At 39.5% G+C, this 17,249-nt stretch overlaps 1 protein-coding gene and 1 long non-coding RNA gene across 2 annotated transcripts in view; one reads left to right on the top strand and one right to left on the bottom strand.

Annotated features, from left to right (window-relative positions):
* The window catches only part of LOC306637929 (uncharacterized protein), a 139,151-nt gene that overhangs the window by 40,509 nt on the left and 81,393 nt on the right, over positions 1-17,249 (bottom strand). The window lies entirely within an intron of this gene.
* LOC306637924 overlaps positions 439-17,249 on the top strand; it is a 44,600-nt gene continuing 27,789 nt past the window's right edge. The window contains exon 1 of the long non-coding RNA XR_013757312.1: positions 439-4,957. This is a non-coding gene — a long non-coding RNA (uncharacterized lncRNA). The remainder of the gene's footprint in view (positions 4,958-17,249) is intronic.

Raw genomic sequence — 17,249 nt, forward strand, 5'->3', positions numbered from 1 at the left:
TATTGGGTGAGTAGTTTCTACAACGTAGACCCACTGGACCAAAAGATGATTTATGCCCTGGGTAGGATGGAGCAGGATGGCACAAACTCATCATGTTACTCAGAATGCCAAACATTTTAAAACTTACAAAATGTTTATTTCTGGAGTTTTCTACTTAATATTTTCAGACCACAGTTGACCTCAGTTAACTGAAACCATGGAAAGCAAAACTTGAGAAAATGAAACCATCAAAAGGGAAGGGGGCACCTGTAGTCACTATAATTTTCATCACCACACATTTGTAGTAACAAAAAAAGCCAGTTTCACTCACGCACATGATTGATAGAGTAGTAAAAATCATTAATCTTTTAAATATCGACTCTCCAGGGCAACTTTTTAATATTCTGTGGGATGAAATGGGGAGTATATATTAAGTGCTTCTGCCACACACACACACACACACACACACACACACACACACACACACACACACAGTATAATAGTTTTCCAGGAAAAGCACTGGTACAATTGAGTTTCAAACCGAACTAGTGTTTTATATAATAGCAATTTTATTTGAAAAAGTAACTGACTGACAGAAAAACTATGGTTATTCAGCCTTGAATATCTGGCAGATATTTTCTCAAAAATAAACAAAGTGAGCCAGTCACTTCAAGGAAATCAACTGACAGTACTTTTTACCTGCAATGAAATTTTAATTTACATACAAAAATTAGAATATTGAAAAATTTGTAACCTAACATTTAAAAATTTTCCCGAAGAAATAAAATTAATGAAAATAATATTTTTGATAACATGATGAAACAGACAATATTTGGAGGATCTGCACAATTCAGTAAACCAATAACTTCCAAATGACCAGTGAATGCTGTTACAAATAATTCATAGGTAAAACATCCATTCGATAGAACATTTGGTCTTAATATAACAAAGTAAAGTTTATTGATAATGGATTTAAATTATACATTGCAGCTAACTTTTTTTTTAAAATTACCACTTGAAGTATTGGGGAATAATATAAAAGATTATCCACAATTATCTGAAAGTGCTATTTAAATAGTCCTCCCCTTTCAACTATATATATATCTCTTTGAGGTCTGATTTTCTTCAACCTACACAATATATTACAACATAAGGAATGCAGAAGAAAATAGGAGAATCCAGTTGCCTCTATTAAGCCAGATTCTAGAGACTTGCAAAATATAAAATGCATTTTTTATTAATTGGGGGGATATATGATTATTTTTCATTTAAAATGTCATTTATGTTAATGTATAATAAACTTAATATAAGTAACAAATTTTTTAACATTTTTATAATTTTCATTTCTAACACAGTGAGTATTGATAGATGCAATCCACATAAACCCAAATAAATAAAATCTTTGCAAGGTCGTCCTAAGGTGAAAATACTTGAGACTCCCTGGACTAGAGAAAGGGGGACACAAAGGAAGAGCTCAGGAAACTGTTCTCTGGGAGCTGCCATTGAATAATCTCCAACGTACCCCGCCCTTCCCCATTCCTTTATGACTATGAATGCATCATGTTGCTAATTTAAGTATGACCAATTTACACTAATGTTCCTCACATAACATTGTACTTGTGGCAATACAACATAAAATCCCCAAACCGCAGCAAAACTCCTTTATAATTAGAAACCTGTTAAGTGGCAGAACTAATACCTAACAGAATAACTGTATGGTCTGAGATTTTACCATGTACCAGTGATTCCTTTTCATATCCAAAGTCTCCCTTTTAACATTTGCTATTATTATTATAACACTTCCATTCTTTATGTAATTAAAGATATTGTCTAGCAAACAAACTAAGCATTAAGCAACTATCAATTCATTTTCCTATTTCATACTGACCATACAACTCTTCACCTATATAATCCCAGGCAAAGCAAAACAATGGAATTTTAATTAACCTATTGACAATAATCATTTTATTTGTTTACATTTTTGAAACTTCAAAACAAATGTAGACTCCTGCCTACCCCATTATTGCCTCCATAAATCATCTGGGATACAGAAATTCAAGATTGAGATCTTCTGTGGCATGTAGGGTTTGTTTATTTTTAATTTAGTTTCTGGCCACTCAAGTCATGATATAAATAAGTTTAGTAATTTTTGCTCAGTCATTAGACCTCTGAAAGTTCCTGAATTGTGACCCATGGTAAGGATACACTCCAGTTTTAGTATAGAATAAAAAGTCTGGGTCTAAATCAGAAAGTGGCTTTCCAGTTAATAACCGGGAAATTGGGGAAAGTAAAGTAGCGTAAGCTCTGAACCTCAGTTTCCTTATATATAAAATGGAGCTAATGATATCTGCCTTGAATAGCTAGCACAAGAAAAAAGTCATTTTTTTAGCAACAAACCAAATTGTATCATAAAGTAATATATTGTTTTAAATGCTGACATATTTCTTTTTGCTAATTTGTAGCAAGATTTTTTAAAAGAAACTTTCGTAATAGATCTTTCACTCCTATTAAACATGGAACAAACTGGGCGACATGCAATTGCTTATACATGTAGTACTGGTCCTTGGTAAACTTAATAGCTGTTCTGGGCTTATCTTTAGGCAAAAAGAATAATCTGCGTTCTCAGATCCCTCAAAGAGCCCATTCCATGTTCAACAGCTGTAGGGCTCTCTGTAGAAGCAGTTGGGCCTCTAGTTAAGATTTTCAACCCAATATTGAAATTCTCTCACCTGGATTTATGCATATTTCCTCCCTCACCACCATTTCATAGTACCTTAATTAGTATTCATCATTATTTGGGGCAGAGTTCATATTATATCTATATTATGATATCATGATATGGACTTTTTCTGTTAAAGAAGTTTCTCACAAATGTCAGAAAATTAAAATTATTCCCTTCTTCAGTATACAGTTGCATTTCTGGAATTTATGATGATGTTGGGAAAATTGCATAGCATCAATATGTTCTGTTCCTTGTAATAAATAACATCTTGGTGTCATGTTATGACAATTCTGTAATTAGACTAAGCTTTACCTTCCAAAGTATTCCAGGGATTAATCGGTTTTTAATTGCGCATGAGATATATGGGGGAAGAGCATAATCTTGCTATTACATACTTTTTTCACTCATATAATTTAACAGTAATTACTTTTAAAAGCTACTTAGAGATGATTGTAATAGCCAGTCTCTAATTTTTTACATTGGATTTTACTTTTCTTTAAAAAAAAAAAATAGTGCTCCACAACTGTATTTTTAATTTAGAGAAAAATAACCCTCGTTTTGAGGAAATGTGAAGTTGAAGAAGCTATATGAAATCTCTTCAAAAAAGCAGAAAACTCAGCTCTCTGGCTTAGCAAGAGTGGTGGGTTTTCAGGAAAACACAACTCCTTAAGAATATCCGGGTCTGGACCAACCCGAGCTGCCCCAGCTCCCAGCTCTGCGCTCTCAGAATTGGACTGCGCTGCTGACACTTCGCGATGCTAGTAGACGCACAGCCTGGCAGAACTGACAGAATTCGCCCAGTTTCCACTTTACGAAGCCTCCGAGTTTTTACCACATTAATCAGAAGATTCTATGGATCAGTAATCCCCAATTCTAATAAGAGAAGTCTTTTTAAAATTCAACATAATTTAACCAATCCCCGGGACCACCACCACCACCATCCAGACTCTGGTAGCTATATGTTTATGGGGGGGGGGGGGCGCCAAAAAATTGTGTTACACTTTCAAATGATTGTATGTTTTTATTAATGATAGTATTTGCATACACCTGAATTTATTAACGCTGTGCGCTAAGTTGCTTGGTGCACAGATGGCTTGACCCACAAGGAAAACCCCAGGTGCCCAGGGTTGCAAACCCGATGCTGCATAGCTGTTGCTGTGGGTGTAGAGGCAGGTGGTAGATCCTGACTTCTAACCCAAACGTTCTATTTAGGATTACTAAGGCCAGCAGGGCGCTCTTCTAGCACGTCGCCGGGCATCGCGGTGCATCTGCTGCCCCCTATCGGTTGTGAGAACAATAACCCAAACCCCGTTAAAATCAACTGGAAGAGGCCTCTTGAATAAGAGAATATTCCAGGACTACGCAATCCTGGGAAGACTCTCAGAGAGCCTTTCTTACGCAGTCAGCTCTTACTGCCTTATTTTAATGCAGTTGTTCGCAACTGAAGCGAATGTTGGATCGAGAAGAATCTGACACTTCGGTGGCGGGAGGGACATGATTCGCCCAGAGTTCAATTTACGTTTTCTACCCTCCGATTCAGCAACCCGCCTTGTCCTTATGAATAACGCTTGCCTTAGCAGCGATGAGAACATTCATTAGCGCACAGATGATGTTTTCCTGAAGCAGCTCCCCCACTCCCCTTACACCTTGAACAGAGTCCAGCAGTAACCTTTGCTGCAGAGGTGACAAAGGCCACCCTCCCAGAGAATCCAGCCTCAGAAATGGCCTTCCCAAGTGTTACTTCTTTGGTTCCTTTAGAATGAATATGCACCAGAAAAGTAAAATAAATACCGAGAAGGAAGCTCCTGGCCACGCTACTACCATTAGTATCAACATAAAAAATTTCTCCTAGAACTGAATATTTAAAATTTGTCTCTAATTGTATATAGCTAAGACCGACCGCTAGCAGACGGGTACAGAAAGAGGTGGGGGAGGAGGGAAAGAGGGAGGGAGAGAGTGTTTACACTCGGATATTTCTAATTTTTATTTTCATTATTTTCGCCCACCTTTCTCCACCCTCTCCTCAATACACGCACTCTTGGCTATATCCTAACTTGTTCACTCTTGTCCATATTTGCCTTGGAGCTTTTGAGAAAAAAAAAAAAAAAAAGGTAAGAGAAACGGAGGTAAGTGGAAGGGAGGGAGGGGAAGTGGTAGAATCGGCTTCCAGACCACAGGCTTGCTTAAGCAGGCACGGTGGCGGAAGGGTCTTGGGGAAGAAGGCGGAAACGTTCCCGTACACTCTTGAGTTTAAGGGTAAGCTCGCCCAGTCTGCGGGTGGCAATAAGAGATCCGGGATCCACTAGGTCCCCGCGGAGGCTCCCGCCCTTCCGCACTGGGGGTCGGCCCCTCCGCTGCAGCTGCGAGTCTGGGAGAGGAAAGAGGCTTCGCTGGCTCTCTTCTCCCTCCCAGCCCGGTAGGGTTGCAATCGTTGGCCAAGTCCGGGTTCCAGGGCGGTCGCAGGTGTCCAAAGTAGCCCATTCTCAGCGGGAGCGGGGCGCGGGGCTTGCCAACCCCTCCCAGCGTCAGGCTCTGAGAGTCCGGATCGCATGGAGGAGGCCCCGGCGCACGGGTGCCCCCGGGGTCCCGCGGCCTGTGGGTGCGGTGCGCCACGGCGCGGGCGGGTGGCGGCAGCTCCTGGGCGGAAGGCGCGGCGCAGCCACGGTCACGGCCGCCGCCGGGTCTCGGGCGGAAGCGCGGGCTCTCGGGGGGCGGGGCTGCCGCGCCCCGCGGAGGCCCAGGGCTGCCCGCCCCGAAGTGGAGCCCGCCCGCTGGTGGGGAATCGCTCGCCGACTGGGATGAGCGGTGGTTGGGTTCGGTGCCCACCCCGCCTGCGGACGGGGGAGGCCGGGGCCCACGCAGGTCCGCCTGGCTGCGTCTTTCACTTGCACCCTAAGCCCCCTCTCAGGCGCGCAGGGCCCAGCGACGAGGCCGGCTGCTCCGGCGCCTGCCACCCCCAGGACCCGGAGCTGCCAGACCCAGCCTCCCCGCAAGCTGTGACTTCCCGGATGGGGCCATGCTTTTCTTCCAGGACAATCAGGGCTCCTCCCCTCGCAGCGATCTTTCTAGGAGGCCACCTCCAGAGATTCCAAGGCGATTTCCTCCTTGCCGGTGCTAAACTGGTAACTCCTCTCACTAAAAAGCACCCGGGAGAACCACAAGCTGAGTATTTGGCTAGGGTCCACCGCCACCGAAAACACACACGCTGCAATGTGCATGGATTGTTTTTGATCAGCGGGTTAATGGGGACTAGAAGTTCGCTATTTTTGATAGCCCTGATTTTCAGGCTCTTTAAAAGTTACGTTGTCCTATTTTCTGCTTGATCGACAACACGGAAAATGGAATATTGCTCTGTGTGTGTGTGTGTGTGTGTGTGTGTGTATGCATGCGCGCGCGCCCAGCTTCAAAATCAATTGTAATGACAGTGACCGAGAATTTTCAAAGCGTCTTGTGAGATAAAATGGAGATGCGCACCTAGGTGAGAGTTATCCTATTACACAGTAGCCGGCTGGATCCGGCTAACAGAGACTCTCTCCCTTCCTCCCTCAGCTTACCCACTCTAAAGGGAGTTTTACCATTTAATTATTTTTTAATTATCATGAGGCTCACAGTCTAAGAGTAAGCATAGGGCAAAGATTGAGCACGAAATTTAAACTAGCTTTACCTTTCTTTGGGAAATAATTACTGGGCTAATAAAGAATTAAGCTCTGAGAACAAAAGAAAAAAGTTATTTTAAAAAAAGGGGGGAGGTGGATTTCAGGCCCACCCCTGAAATCACCAACGACTGATGAAGCGCACACAGGAGGATCGCAAGTTAAAGGCCAGCCACCGCAATTTAGGGAGACCCTGTCTCAACATGAAATGTAAAAAAGGCTGGGAATGTATCTCAGTGGCAAAGCGCCCCTGTACCAAAAGAAATCTCTAGTACCAAACACACAGACTTTATTTATTCAACCAGAATATGGAGCATCTACCTTGTACCGAACACCCACCGCCCCTTCTGCCCACAAAACATACCGTGGTCTATACAGATAATAATAAATAACATCTGTTGAATGCTTGAGATGCCACAGGGAGAGTAGTTTATATTTTAAAAGCCTTATATTAGTTTATCCTTCCAAGTTCAGTGTGAGTGGACATTGTTAACCCTGCTTTACACATTAGAAAAGAACGAGATATTGAAGGCCAGAAATAACTTAGCCTCAGTCGCCCAGTTAAGAAGCCAGCCGAAGGACTGGAATTTAACACCCGCCATTCTGATTCAGAGTTCTTATGCTTTTATTACATTATGTCTTCCAGACCACCTCAGGTGAATGTGTAAGACTTGAGAAGCATTGATACAATCACTCCCCCGTTTTGCCGATTATAAAACAACACCAAAATATATATCCAAAGGAAATGAAACTGTATATCAAAGAAATATCTATACTTCCATGTTTACTGAAGCAATATTCATCATATCCAAGATATGGAATCAACTCAGATACCCTTAGATGAATGACTAGATAATGAAAATGTGGAATATTATTCAGTCATTAAAAAAATGAAATTCTGTCATTTCAGCAACGTGGATAATACTGGAGATCATTAAGCTAAGTGAAATAAGCCAGACACAGAAAGACAAATACCACATATTCTCACTTATTTGTAGTAACTGAAGTGTTGATCTCATAGAATGGAATAGAATAATGGGGTAGGGAATGGAAAGAAGTTAAATAAGAGGTAACAAAACACAATAGGAGGAATTAGTTCTGGTTTCCTATAGCATAGTAGGGTAACTTGGTTATGACAGATCTGTGATCTATTTTGAAATAACTAAGACAGTATGAAAGTACCCAACCCACCACACAGAAATGATTAATGTTTGAGGAGATCACTACCCCGATTTGATCACTGCACACTGTATACATTGATTGTATACAATACAAAAGGTGTACAATACTGTCTCAATAAAAATTATAATAATGAAAAGGGAGAAAAGGGCCTTTTCTCAACAACTTCCACCAAATTATTTCCTTTAGTAAAATCACTTGCTGATTCCCCACCAACTCTACAAGATAAAATTTGACTCATCAGCAGGACAGACAAAATACTCATGATAGTACCTCTGACTTCTCATCATTCACAACTCTCTCATTAAAACTTCAAGCAATACTAAAAAGCTGCAGACCTCTGAGCACACAATGCTGCCTCACGTTTGTGTTCTTACTCTATGCCCATCCTCCACTTGGAACCATTTCCCACCTGTCCTGTTGGTAAATGTCCATTCATTACCCTCAAGCCCTGTTCAGACAGCATCACACCTGTGAATTCTTTCCTTGAGCTTCTGCTACAGGAAATTATCTCTCTCCTGTTCAGGAAACTACTTCTGTTACTTATATGGTCTTTGTTATGGCTTAGTCTGTGTGATGATTTTTTTTTTCCACATCCTTTTCTGTTTAAGACGATAGTTCTTTGGGAAACAATATAAAAACTTTGTTTAGTGTTAAAGTTAGGAAACATTATTACTTATTTTTAAATAAATAATTTTAGATCATTAGCTAGATTTTGAAATAATACGTTCATTACATTTAAAGCAACAGGTACATTTGATGTACACTGCAGAATGTAAAACAAAAAAACAAACAAACCCGAAGCTGGGTATGGTGGCACACACCTGTAATCCCGGTGATGTGCGAAGCTGAGACAGGAGGATCACAATTTATTGAGAACCTGTCTCAAGAAATAAAAATGTCTGGGGATATAGCTTAGTGGTAAAGTGCTACTGGGTTCAATTTCCAGTACCAAAAAAAAAAAAAAAAAAAAAAAAAATCTGAAAGCAGGAGAAGGGTATTTATTATACTTTTTCACATTATCTCATTACTTTAAAATTTAGAAGCATTAAACCTGAAAAGATTTCTGAATGTTGGAGAAAAAAATATACTGAGCATATTATTTGAAAACACAACTAAAATACTATTTAAATATAAGTTTGTTCTATTTTCTGGTTTACAGAAGGACACCCTAACACTCTGCCCCAATTCCTGACACCATGAATCTGTTGAGTTATTCTAAAATTGAACTGAGCAATCAACCTAAATATCCACAGGTCCAAGGACTTCTGGTCCTAGCTCATCACTGTTGCAGCTTCTTCTGCTTTTTTTTGATGAGTTCTTACCAGCTTCAGTTGCTCTGTTAATTGTTCCCCACCCTTGGCTTTCTCTCTCTGTTTTCATTAATGCTTTTGACTAAATCATAATTACCAACTTGCTTCTGACATTTACTAGGGAAGGAGATCTCCAAACTTTTCCCATTGATGACATAAGTTATTGAGAAGTAGGGATAATTAACGGAGTAACACAGCAATAAGGCTTCCAAATCAGCTTGTGGAATATTCATTCATTCATTTATTCAACAGTTTTCCAACATTCATTACCTGGGCCAGGCAATGGCCTCCCAGATATGGACAACAGCTCTGTTTTATCCAGTTGTACTTGTTGCAAAATTTCCTATTGCCAGAAGATTATGAATGGACAAATACACTTTCTGTACCATCTGGAACCATAAGGGCCTGTTGCAACCAGCCTATTAAAGTAAAAGTTTTGCATGGATAAATTTTCCATGTCAGATTAACTCCTTAGTGAAAGAGGAACTTGGTGAATATTTGTGCAAAATTCAGAAAGTAATTGAAAAATATCTGGCAACACCTCTGGAGCACAAATACATATATATACCCATAGACCCCCAACCCTGAGAAATGATCTCCCATTAACAAACTGATTTCCTATGATAAGAGATCTATGTCCCTGGGAGGGTTCACTTAGCATTTACTATGACAGCACTGTGACTACCTTATATGTTTGCTTATTTAGGATATTATAATGTTTGCAAACTCAAGGCATACAAAGGAAGCCTTATACAGTATAGTAGGTACAGTATCATTTGTTAGCATTAAAGCATAATATACTATACATCATTATGGAGTAGAATCTAGAACTTTATATTCTTTAGTCCTGAGGAAAGTAATATGAAGTATATAGCAAGCTATGAAGATTTAATTAGTCTGTGTTTCAGTGGAGAAATTCTATTCTCGAATAAAAACATCTCAGGAGTTTTGAGTTCAAAAAACATTTCTTTGGTTACAGATTTGAAAAATTAAATTCTCCCCCAGCCCAGTACTGAGGATTAGACTCTGGACATCACACATACTAGGTAAGCACCCTACCACTGAGCTACATGCCCAAATATTTTTATTATATTTTGAGACAGGTCTCATCAAGTTACACAGGCTGGCTTCCAACTTGAGATCTTCCTGCCTTAGCCTCCCATGGAGCTGGGAGTACAGGTGTGCATCACCATGTAGGGTTCTAAACTTCTCATTTTTTAGAAATATAGTTTTGGACACTCTGGTCGTGTCTCAATTTGCAAAGCTATCAACCATATGCAGTCAATTATCTGAGTAATTTGGGCCCTCCAATAAACTTTTTTTGCTTGAATTATCTCAGTAGTTACTTTCATTATAATTATATTAGCTCAAGGTAGGAGTGATAACAAAACTTTGGAAATACCTGGAGCCAGATGGTTTGGATTCAAATCCTAACTTCTTCATTTATCATCTCCATGACCCACCTAGCTTCTTTTCTCTTTGGGTGACTCCTTTGTGAGAAAGGTGTATTTCTACTGCCCTGCTGACTATTGGGGAGGCATTATGTGAATCAGATGAGGTACTCAATGTGAAATTGCATTGCGAACTGCACTGCATCTCAAATATATGTTTATGACATAGGTCATAAAATTTTCAATTAAGAGAAATATTCCTTGAAATGTAATAAAAGAAATATCCAAACTGATTCTTGGAATCACTCACGAATAGAATTTTCTGAATCAGATAACAAGAAATCATTTTCTCAAATATTTGTCTATTTTGTTTTGCTTTGCTTGGTCAGTAAAATTAGTTCTGATGCTGCTACAGCTACCAAACCAAAATTTAATGAAGAAAGTATCAATGCAGTGACAAAAAGTATCACTGACTTCTCTTGCCATTTTACATAATTTATTTTACTATCACTTTACACAATTTTTTTACTAATTTATTTTGCTGGATCTATTAATATCTATGCTGCAGCTTTCCATAAAGTATTTATGTAGAAAATGTAGAGATGCAGTTCTCAAAGGGTACAAAGGTTATGTTATGTAGGATAGGTAAGTCTAGAGATCTAATGTAAACCATGAGGTTAAAAAATTTTAGTTAATAATATTGAATTATTTACTGGAAATTTGCAAAGCAAATAGATTTTACATACTTTTACCACATACACAAAAAAGTAATCGTGTGAGATGATGCATGTTAGTTTGCTTGACTGAAATAATAATTTCACTACGTATATATACATCAAAACATCATGTTGCATCCTTAAAATCTATACAACAAAAGAATTTATAAATTCTGCAACCATTCATCCAAACATCTGTGAGTTTATGAGCAAGAAACATAAGAAAACTGAGGAATAAAAAAGTTATTTTCCTGTATCTTCACATTTGATTGTGAAATCATTTTTTCCTAAACAAAAAGATGCTATGATCTAAAGTTACACGAGTGGTATGAGTCTACATTATGTACAACCATAGAAATGAAATGATGTTCCCCTTTTGTGTACAATGAATCAAAATGCAGTCTGTAAAAAAATAATAAATAAATAAATAAATAGAATTTTTTTAAAAAGATGCTGTAAACTGGGCATGGTACTGAAACAACTCTAATCCCATCCTCTTTGGAAGCCAATGCAGGAGAATCGTAAGTTAGATAAGACCCTGTTTAAAAATATAATTAAAAGGAAAAAAACACAATAAAAAGATCTGGGCGTGTAGCTCAGTGGTAGCACACTTGCCTAGTGTGAGGCCCTGGTTTATTCCCTGTTATCCCCTACCCCCTAAAAAAGATCTGTAAATTCATAATTCTAAACTAGTATTATTCAAACTGAAAGTGAGAAGAAAATATATTTATTGTATATATAGATATTATTAATATATTTTATAAATTAATATATGTGTGAATTAAGTAACAAGGGCATCATAATGCAAAACAATTCCCATTTCTTCCAAACTGTTTTCTTAAATAAGACATGTCTGCTTTATTTCCCGCTTCTACCTTACCCTATAAATTTTCTGATTAATGACTAAAAAGTATATTCTTTCATAATAACTGCATAAACATGCCCCTTTTTCATCCTACCTAACTACTGCAATAGAAGAAAAATTATTACAAAATGAAGATATTTAAATTTTTTAAAACAAAGTGTTTTGTTATTTGTATTTGAGTAAGGAAAGGAAAAACGTAAGCATTTTAGCCCTAACTAAATTACATAACGATTGTATGTAAAATTAAGTTCCTTCTTTTTAAATCCTATGATTCATAATTATCCTGAGGGAGTTACTGAATTGAACTCCTTTCTAGCAGGTAGAGAAACCAGACTTGAGATGATTCTGGATCTCTCTGCAGTGGGCAAGGCAGTAACTAGCAACTCCCATCTCTGCAAATAAGAAGTGATATTTTTGGAGGTTTCCCTGGAAAGGCTAAGTGAGTAATGTTCAGTTCCAGGGTTGCAAAGGTGCACAGGGGTATATAATATGAGTACCTGTCTGTGTGGGCATGTTGGAGAGATTCCTCAGAGGCTAATGTTCAAGAACACTGGAAAACACCCACTGGAATTATTAATGTCTCTTCAGTTTTATGATTGTATTTTCCTGATTAACTTGGCAAATTAAAATGTTCTTAAGCAGACAGAATAAAAGATAGGTACATGTCTATGCAAGAGTATTATAGATGACAAAAGAAGGGGTTTTATGATACACTATGCCAATTAGTGAATTTCAAGAGAATAGTCAAAGCAACATAGGGAAAGAAGGATAAAGAAGCGGCAAAGCCGGCAGCATAGTTGAGGCTCCAGTTCATTTATAACTTAACTCTGTTTCCAATCTTCCTTGAAGAATAGAGGGCCTGGTTTCTTGCTTTCCCTGGTGCAATCCTCAGTGCTATTTGGGAGAGATGGGTCTGCCAGCCAGAGCTCTATAGCCACTGAGTCACGTGGAATTCAGCAGTGTGACCAGAGCCTGAAGGAGCTGGGCTCTGTTATGTGGCTGCCTTGGAACATTGTGTCCTGGCCTTGCTGCTGTGGCTTCAGACTTTGCCCCTCACCCTTGGTGTTTGAATCTGCATAGTGTATTTTTTATTGCATAAGCTTCCCCAAAATCCACAAAATTTACATTTTATTAACTAACCATAAGGGCTCTAGACTGGACTGTGAATAATCAGCTGCTTTGTTTTTAGAAGCTTTACTTTAGCATGTGAATTAATAAATAGTAAAATTTAAGAATAGTAAAACTTTTCTTATAAGTACCGTGCACTAACTGATTGTGCCACTGGAGCTCCAGTAAAACTTTTCTTAGCAATTAAAGATTAGTAAATGATATTTGAGGCAGGCTGGGGTTGTGGCTTAGTGGTAAAGCACTTGCCTAGCAGGTGTGAGGCCCTGGGTTTGATCCTCAGCACCACATAAAAATAAAATAAATAAATAATATAAAGGTATTGTGTCTATCTACAACAACAACAAAAAAATACTTTAAAAAAAGTAAATGACATTTGATGTTTTAAAAATTATAAAGCCACTTAACTACTCATTTCCTGAGCCCCCACGACCTACTAGGCACTGTGCTAGGCTCTGCAGTCATAGCAACAAACAAAGCTAACAAATGTCATGGAAGTAAAAATCCATGGTTGTGGCTCAGTGATACAGTGGATACCTAGCATACGTGAAGCACTGGGTTCAATCCTCAGAACCACATGAAACTAAATAAATTAAATAAATGTATCATGTCCATCTACAACTGAAAATACATTTTTTTAAAATCTATGGTCAGGTAGTTTTAAGTACTGAGGACAAAAATATGCAAGGAAGGGCAATACATTGGGCTTATCTTTTGTTGAAAAAGACTTTCTTGAGAGAGTAACCTTTAATCAATGACCTGAAGGAGGGGAAGAGCCAGCTGTGTATAACAGGGACCAAAAATGGGGCAGGCCGCAAGAGAGAGCATTTGTGCAGGCTATGAAGCAAAAGGGTACCTGGCCCAAACAGAAGGGCAGGAAGACCAGGGTGGCTGAGAGAGCAGGAGATGGGAAAGCAGTAGGAGCTGGGTCAGAGGGAAGGGGTGGAGAGCTTGGCCAGGTGCATTGCACCTTAAGGTCTCTGTAAGGGCTTGGCCTCTATACCGAGTGAAATAGGAGGCTTCTCAGCAGAGCTGTGGCATGAACTGTCTTAGGTTTTATCAGGATCTCTCTACTATGTTAGAAAACAAGACAGGGACTGGAACAGGGTGGATGTAGGAAGACAGGAGCTACCAGGAAGACAGCATGGTTCAGGAGAGAAGTGACCATAGTCAGGGGTAGCAGTGGAGGAAATAAGAAGTGGCCTATGTATCTTGAAGGTGGACCTCACAGTATTATCTGATAGCTGTGAAAGAATGAGAAGAGTTTAAACAAACAAACAAAAAACCCTAAGATTTGGAGCCTGAGAAACTGAAAAGATGAGAGTTATTGTTACCTGGATTGAGAAAGATTCTGTGAAAAGAAGGGGTAGGGGCTGGGGCTGGGGAGATAGCTCAGTTGGTAGAGTGCTTGCCTTGTAAGCACACAGCCTGGGTTCATATCCCTAGCACCGGGGAAATTAAAAAAAAAAAAAAAAAAAAAAAAAAGGATGGAAGAGAAAATCAGCACTTTATTTATTTTAAATTTTAAAAATTGAATGTTTACAAATGGTGAAAATTGAATAGTCAAGTCATCAAAGAAGATAAGGTGAAAACAGTACATGAAAAGGTGCTCAACAAAATCAGAGCATTTTTAATTTAAAATACTCGATGCATTTAAGTAGAGATACTGGACAGGCAACTGGACATACAAGTCTGGTGTTCAGGGGAAGAGCCTGAGCTGGAGAGAGACATTTAGGAGTCCATTTAAAGCCCTGTGAACAAGTGCAGATTTGCTATTTAAAATGTTTACCAGTTTATTAGTGGTACTAGACACTCAAGGTACTGGAGCACACTTCTAAAGGGTCAGGTGTTAACCTTTTAGAAACAAGATTGTGAGTAGGTCTGAGGGTGAGGTGTGGAGAAAGGCCATTTACACCTGAATGGAATCATTTCAACATTGCATCATTGCCAGGGTGCAGTAGTTGGAAATGAGTTCCGAAGGAACACAGAAGGAGAAAGAGAAGAATGTGGTACAATATTTCAAAATAAATTACAAGAGTCTGAAGGTTCCCAGCATGGAGAAATGCTAAATGTTTGAGGAAATAGAAAAACTGAGCACTCTGATTCCATGTTTATGCATTCCAGTACCTTTATGCATCAAACTGTATCCCATTGTTATGCTGTAGATGTGAGGTATGCCCCAAAAGCTTATGTGTGAAACAATGCAAGAATTTTCAGAGGGGAAAAGATTAGATTATGAGGCCAGGCACCGTGTGGTGTACACCTGTAATCCCAGCGGCTTGGGAGGCTGAGGCAGGAGGATCGCAAGTTCAAAGCCAGCCTTAACAAAAGTGAGACACTAAGCAACTCTAAATAAAATACAAAACAGGGCTGGGGATGTGGCTCAGTGGCCAAGTGACCCTGAGTTTAATCCTCAGTACCAAGAAAGGAAGGAAGGAAGGAAGGGAGGGAAAGAAAGATTAGATTATGAGAGTTGTGACTAATCAGTAGACTAATCCACGGTATGGATTAACTGAGCAGTAACTGTAGGCAGGTAGAGTGTGGCTGGAGGAAATAGGTCACTGGGGGTATGCCTTTGGGGCTTATATTTTGTCATTTTGGGGAATGGAGCTCTCTCTGCTTCTTGGTTGCCATGTCCTGATCTGCTTTCCTTCACCACACCTTTCTACAACAATGTTCTGCCTTATCTTGGGACCAGCTCTATGATGTTGGCTGACCATGAACTAGACCTCTGAATTTCAACTGTGAACCAAAATAAACTTTTCCTCCTCTACATTGTTTTCTCAGGTCCTTTGGTCACAACAACAAAAAAACTGATTAAAATACCCATAAATATACACAAATATTATGTGTCAATTAAAAGCATTTTTAATAATGCTGGAGAAAATTTGACCAAAGATGGGAAAAAAGAAGAACAAGAAGAGGTGCAAGGACTGAGCCCTGGGTGGTTCAGTATTTAGAGGATGTGAAGAAGGGAAGTTCCAGCAAAGGAGACTGAGAAGACGAAGGCAGTGAGATAGGGGAAAACCCAGGACAGTGCAGTGTCCTGGAAGAAAAGGGACTCTGGGCCAGTTTGCCTGAGGCTGCCCAAGCTGATGCCTCACTGATGTCTCAGTGTAATTAGTAGTAGTGCCCATCTTTCATTCTCAAATATGTCTTTCTTCCGATGATAAATTATGTGGTCTTCCTTACATAGAAGCCAAGTAAAAAGTGGTTTCAGTCAAGAAATGATGGAGTATTTACAATGCTGCTGCTAAGTGAAGTAAGAGGAGCACTGAGAACTGGTCCCTGGAGTTAGTATCATGGAGGTCACTGGGAACTTACCAAGTCAGTTTCAGTGGAGCAGCAGACATGAAAACCCAAGGTCAAAAGAAATTGGAAGGAGAGGAATTGATGACAGAACATATAGACAAACCTCTTAAGATGTTTGACTCTTGAAAAAAAAGGCAGAAAAGGGGTTGGGAGTGGGTGGTTGAAGGGAAGTCAAGTAAAGACTAGAGGGAGGCTGCATTCCTTGTCACTCCATAGTTCAGGATTCAAGCAGAGGAAATACTGTTTCTCTGCGAGGCAGTCCTTGCTGCTCACTGATTCCCCTGATGTTTACCCCATTCGTCTGCCACAATCACCCACCATCTGCCAGCATATAGCCTGCCTTTTGAGTGTGGATCGCTCACTGACCACTGCCTGTCTTCTGCCATTTGCTCATTTGTCTGCCTCTTGCCTGTCCATTACCTGTCTTTCACCTACCCATTGTCCACCACCCAGTCCACCCACCAATCATTTGCCTTCCAAAATTGCAGCAACCATGCTTAACCCAACCTGTGGGTACTGTGACAATGGACTTCCAGGAAACAGCAGGCAAGAGGTGATCCTCTGGCTGACTGTGGGCAGTCTGCAGGCTAAGGGCAAATGACATCCACAGACTGTAGGTGAAAAGTTGGGAAAAAACATATTGCTCACATGGACTGCGTAAACAAGCAGGGCTTTTCATCCTCATATCAGACAAAGCAGACTTCAAACCAAAGTTAGTCAGAAGGGATAAAGAAGGACATTTAATACTGCTTAAGGGAATCATATACCAACAAGACATAACAATCATAAATACATATACCCCAAACCGTGGCGCCTTTACATACATCAAACAAACCCTTCTCAATATCAAGAATCAAATAGACCACAACACAATAATACTGGGTGACTTTAACACACCTCTCTTACCACTGGATAGATCTTCCAAACAAAAACTAAACAAATGAACTATAGAATTAAATAATATAATCAATGATTTAGACTTAACAGACACATA

Source organism: Sciurus vulgaris (genome assembly GCF_902686455.1).
Source record: "Sciurus vulgaris genome assembly, chromosome: 10".
In the NCBI taxonomy this organism is placed as follows: domain Eukaryota; kingdom Metazoa; phylum Chordata; class Mammalia; order Rodentia; family Sciuridae; genus Sciurus; species Sciurus vulgaris.